The sequence below is a fragment of the Schistocerca gregaria genome, chromosome 10, assembly GCF_023897955.1.
Source record: "Schistocerca gregaria isolate iqSchGreg1 chromosome 10, iqSchGreg1.2, whole genome shotgun sequence".
NCBI classification, from domain to species: Eukaryota; Metazoa; Arthropoda; class Insecta; order Orthoptera; family Acrididae; genus Schistocerca; species Schistocerca gregaria.
The window spans coordinates 194,617,926-194,624,351 of record NC_064929.1 but is presented as its reverse complement, the minus strand read 5'-3'; positions in this window follow the sequence as shown (position 1 = coordinate 194,624,351).

Genomic DNA, 6,426 nt, shown 5'->3' with positions numbered 1-6,426 from the left:
GGAAGGCGGCGCCTGGGTCTGCTACTGTAAACTGAAGGGTAGGCCGAATGTAGGAAGCTAGGAGCAGCAGGTGAGGTAAAACACTCGGTACTGCAGTGCGAAGTTAAATCATCTTTACTTTGGCAAGAAGAATACATAACTTTGCACTGAGGAGCACGTAGGTGCGATGCCTTGGACCCGTCGTAAGTTGAGCAAAGTCTCCATATGAAGCGAAGTGTCCCGGCCGTCTGCTCTTAATCAAATGGGCAGAATCTGCAGCGGCGATCGTAGATCTGCACAGCGCCGGGTAGAGGGCGCTGTCGTCGGTGTCGGTATCGTAGTGCCAACATAAGAACTTGCGCCTACGCTGTGGCATCGTAGCTATCAATACCACACAGCCGGCCCGAGTGGCCGAGAGGTTCTAGGCGCTACAGTCTGGAACCGCGCGACCGCTACGGTCGCAGGTTCGAATCCTGCCTCGGGCATGGATGTGTCTGATGTCCTTAGGTTAGTTAGGTCTAAGTAGTTCTAAGTTCTAGGAGACTGATGACCTCAGAAGTTAAGTCCCACAGTGCTCAGAGCCATTTGAACCATTTTGATGCCACACAAACCATCTCCGTAAGACTTACCTGTTGTTCGAACCTTCCGGGAACAAATCGAGCAGCTTGCTTCTGAGCTGCTTCGATGCGCTCCTTCAATCCGAACTAGCACGGATCCGAAACACTCGGGCAGTACCCAAGAATAGGTCGCACCAGCGTTGTGTATGTGTGTATGTGTGTGTGTGTGTGTGTGTGTGTGTGTGTGTGTATTCCTAAGGGACCAAACTGATGAGGTCATCGGTCCCTAGACTTACACACTACTTAAACTAACTTATGCTAAGAACAATACACACACACACACACACACACACACACACCAGTGACCGAGGGGGGACTCGAACCTCTGGCGGGAGGGGCCACTCCTAGCAGCACCGCCATTCTATATGCTGTCTCCTTTACAGGTGAAACCTTCTTTCCTAAAATTCTCCCAATAAACTGGAGTCCACCATTTGCCTTCCGTTCTACACTTGCCACACGCTCCTTCCATTTCAGATCGCTTTGCAACCTTACACCCAGATATTTAAACGACTTGACTGTGTCAAGCAGTACGCTACTAACACTTTATTCCTTTATTCCAAAGTTACAGGTTTGTTTCTCTTACTCATCCGCATAAACTTACAGTTTTTTACATTTAGACCTAGCGGCTATTCGTCACGTCAACTATAAATTTTGTCTAAGTCATCTTGTTCAGTATGTTCCTACAGTCATTTAACTTCGATACATCACTGTACACCAAAGCATCATCCGCAAACAAATGCAGATTGCTGCCCACCCCGTCCGCCAAATCAATATGTACGAGTATATATATTGAAGGGCCAAAGAAATTGGTACACATGCCTAATATCGTGTGGGGCCCCCGCGAGCACGCAGAAGTGCCGCAACACGCTGTGGCATGGACTCGACTAATGTCTGAATTAGTGCTGGAGGGATCTGACACCATGATTCCTACAGGGCTGCCCATAAAACAGTAAGAGTACGAGGAGGTGGAGATCTTTTCTGAACCGCACGATGCAAGGCATCCCAGATATGGTCAATAACGTTTATGTCTGAGGAGTTTCAGAGACCTTAGTTGCCTCATACAGATTGCGATTGATTATATGTGGAAGTGTTTAAACTCAGAAGAGTGTTTCTGGACGGTCTAAGGCACTGCAGTCATGAACTGTGCTGCTGGCCCCGGCGGAGGTTCGAGTCCTCCCTCGGGCATGTGTGTGTGTTTGTCCTTAGGATAATTTAGGGGCTGATGAAATGGCTCTGAGCACTATGGGACTTAACATCTGAGGTCATCAGTCCCCTAGATATTAGAACTATTTAAACCTAACTAACCTAAGGAGATCACACACATCCATGCCCGACGCAGGATTCGAACCTGCGACCGCAGCGGTTGCGCGGTTCCAGACTGAAGCGCCTAGGGACTGATGACCTTAGCAGTTAAGTCCCATAAGATTTCACACACTTTTTTTTTGTTCCTGGAGCCACTCTGTAGCACTTCTGGAAGTGTAGCGTGTCGCATTGTCCTGCTGGAATTGCCCAACTCCATCGGATGCGCATTGGACATGAATGGATGCAGGTGATCAGACAGGAGATGTAATAATGTTAGTGCTTATTGAATGTTATGTGTTGATGGTCGCAGTCCATATTCGTTCCTGACATTTCGTTTGGAGCTGCGTTGGACATCTTCAGAGATGAAATGACAGAATTTCAGTGACCTTAATGGTCTCATACAGATGTGATTATATGTACGAACTATAAAGTAGAAATGTTGCAATTACTGCAGTTGCAAAGTGGAAATGTTGAATAGTGCTTTTCGTGCAGCCCCACGACTTCGTGTTACAACTCAAACTGTGCGCAATAGGCTGCATGATGCGCAACTTCACTCCCAACGTTCATGGTGAGGTCCATCTTTGCAACCACTACACCATGCAGCGCGGTACAGATGGGACCAGCAACATGCCGAATGGAGCGCTAAGAATTGGCATCACTCTTCACCGATGAGCGTCGCGTATGCCTTCAGAGAATTGTCGGAGACGTGTTTGGAGGCAACCCGGTCAGGGTGAACGCTTTAGACACACTGTCCAGCGAGTACAGCAACGTGGAGGTTCCCTGATGTTATGGGGTGGCATTATGTGGGGCCGATGTACCCCGCTGGTGGTAATGAAAGGCCCTGTAAAGGATGTACGATACGCGAATGCCATCCTCCGACAGATAGTGCAACCATATCGGCAGCATATTGGCGAGGCACTCGTCATCATGGACGACAATTCGCGCTCTCTTCGTGCACACCTTGTGAATCACTTCCTCCAGGATAACTATATCGCTCGACTAGAGTGGCCAGCATGTTCTCCAAACATGAACCCTTCGAATTTCATTTCGTGTCTTTCTCAACTTCTGGTTGCTTCACGTTTCTTATCAGGCAGTGTATTATTTAGCATTACATAAAGTTATAATGATTATTCAATATACACTATGTGATCAAAAGCATCCGGACACACTGAAAAACATACGTTTTTCATATTAGAGCATTGTGCTGCATCTACTGCCAGGTACTCCATATCAGCGACCTCAGTAGTAATTAGACATCGTGAGAGAGCAGAACTGGGCGCTTCGCAGATCTCACGGACTTCGAAAGTGGTCAGGTGATTGGGTGTTATTTGTGTCATACGTCTGTACGCGAGATTTCCACACCCCTAAAAATCCCTACGTCCACTGTTTCCGATGTAATAGTTAAGTGGAAACGTGAAGGGACACATACAGCACAAAAGCGTACAGGCCGACCTCGTCTGTTGACTGACAGAGACCGCCGACAGTTGAACAGGGTCTTAATGCGTAATAGGCAGACATCTATCCAGCCCATCTGCTTCACGATACATTGCAAGTTCTATGACAGTTGGGCGGGAGTTGAGACAATTTGGATTTCATGGTCGAGCGGCCGCTCGTAAGGCACACATCGCGCCAGTAAATGTCAAACGACGCCTCGCTCGGTGTAAAGACAGTAAACAATGGACGATTGAACAGTGGAAAAACGTTTTGTGGAGTAACGAATCACGGTAAACAATGTGACTATCCGATGGCAGGGTGTGGACATGGTGAATGCCTCGCGAAAGTCATCCGCCATCGTGTGTAGTTCCAACAGTAAAATTCGGAGGCGGTAGTGTTAAGGTGGTATCGTGTTTTTCATGGTGGTGGATTGCACCCATTGTTGTTTTGCGTGGCACTATCACAGCACAGGCCTACATTGATGTTTTAAGCACCTTCTTGATTCTCACTTTTGAAGGGCAATTGCATCTTTGAACACGATCGTGCACCTGTACATAGTGCACGGCCTGTGGCGGAGTGGTTACAAGACAATATCATCCCTGTAATGTGCTGGCCTGCACAGAGTCCTGACCTGAATCCTTTAGAAAACCGTTGGGATGTGCCAGGGCTCACCGACCGACATAGATGCCTCTCATCAGTGCAGCACTCCTTGAATAATGGGCTACCACTCTCTAAGAAATCTTCCAGCACCTGATTGAACGTATGCCTGCGAGAGTGGAAGCTGTCATCAAGGCTAAGGGTGGGCCAACACCTTATCGAATTCCAGCATGGTCGATAGAGGACGCCACGAACTTGTGAGTCATTTTCAGCCAGGTGTCCGGATATTTTTGATCACATAGTGTATGTATGCTATCACTGTGTAACTATGTATTCCAGGATCTATTGAAAAACTCATCGATCGATTTCAATGAAGTCTGGCCACATAAACAGCAAACTTCACAAGCAACTACATGTGTTTTTACAGCTCCTTCCTGGTGTATAGTAACTTGTCAAAGTTGGGTGACTATAGGACGATACAAAATTTGTAGTTGGTGTGATTAATGGCAGCTACCTCTAAATGTGGAAAAATTGAAGTTAATGGGGCTGTGTAAGAAAACCAAACCGTAATGTTCAGATACAGTACTAGTAGTGTCCTGCGTGATACAGTCACGTCGTTTAAATATCTGGACTTAACGTTGTAGAGGCATATGAAATGGAACGAGCGTGTGTGGGTTGTCGTAGGGAAGACGAAAGATTGACTTCAGTTTATTGGGTGCAATTTTAGGAAAGTGTGGTTAGTCTGTAAAGGAGACCACATATAGGATCCTGTTGTGACCTATTCTCGAGTACTGCTCTATTGTTTGGGATCTGTATCAGATCGGATTAAAGGAAGACATCGAAATAATTAGGAAACGGACTGCTAGATTTGTTACTGGAAGGTTCGAAAAACACATAAGTGTTACAGAGGTGATTCGGTAACTCAGGTGGGAATACGTGGAGAGAAGGCAACATTCTTTTTGAGAAAAACTATTGACAAAATTTAAAGAGCTACCATTTGAAGCTGACTGCTGAACAGTTCTATTGCCATCAACATACGTAGTACATAAGGACCATGGAGCTAAAATACGAGAAATTAGGACTCATATGTGCATATACACAATTTTCACTTGCTCTGTTTGCGAATTTAATAGCAAAGGAAATGACTATCAGTGGTCAGGGCATCCTCCACCAAGCACCATGCAGCAGCTTGCGGAATATCTATGAAACTGTACATGGAGATATAAGCAGCCCTGAACGACATACATGTTGTGGAGTTTATAACCTCCAAGCTCTAAAAGGACAAAGATGCGGCAAACCTGTGTTTTATCAGCCCCTGCCACACAGGCTGCCCTGCAAGACACATATATTATGTGGGAACAACCTCCTAGCTCCAGTATTGATTTATATATTTAACCTGATCTGATTAGGGCATAATGCAATCTCTTTCATCAGGCCAAGGTTTCACACACACAATACCTGTTTTACTTCATAGTTACCTAAGATGTAATAATTTTAATGTGACAAATAGTATTAAAATGATTTGAGTGTCTATATAGGAGCAGAGATAGGGCAAACACTCTTTTTCGGCAGCTACCAAATAGTTTGTCCTGCACAACAGCATATTAAGAGGTTTATAGCCTTCAAGCTCCAATAGGAGCAGAGATACAGCAGACCCATGTTTTTACAGCCCCTGCCACACAGGCTGCCCTGCATGATATGTGCATTGTGTGGAAATATAACTGGCCTGCCTTATCTACCTGCTTCGTGGGGTAGCCTGAACGTCAGGTGCTAGAAACTGTTTTCTAATGCTGGCATGTAGGCTGTGCTGCACAACAGGTGTGTGGGGTAGGTCCGCTGTTGTTTTCTATCTATATAAATGATCTTTTGGATAGGGTGGATAGCAATGTTTGGTTGTTAGCTGATGATGCTGTGGTGTATGGGAAGGTGTTGTCTTTGAGTGAGTGTAGAAGGATACAAGATGACTTGGACAAGATTTGTGATTGGTGTAAAGAATTGCAGCTAACTCTAAATATAGATAAATTTAAGTTAATGTAGATGAATAGGAAAAAGAATCCCATAATGTTTGAATACTCCATTAGTGGTGTAGCGCTTGACACAGTCACATCGATTAAATATTTGGGCGTAACGTTGCAGAACGATATGAAGTGGAACAAGCATGTAATGGCAGTTGTTGGGAAGGCGGATAGTCGTCTTCGGTTCATTGGTAGAATTTTGGGAAGATGTGGTTCATCTGTAAAGGAGACCGCTTACAAAACACTAATACGACCTACTCTTGAGTACTGCTCGAGCGTTTGGCATCCCTATCAGGTCGGATTGAGGGAGGACATAGAAGCATTTCAGAGAGGGACTGCTAGATTTGTTACTGATAGGTTTGATCATCAGACGAGTGTTACAGAAATGCTTCAGGAAGTCGGGTGGGAGTCTCTGGAGGAAAGGAGGCGTTCTTTTCCTGAATCGCTACTGAGGAAATTTAGAGAACCAGCATTTGAGGCTG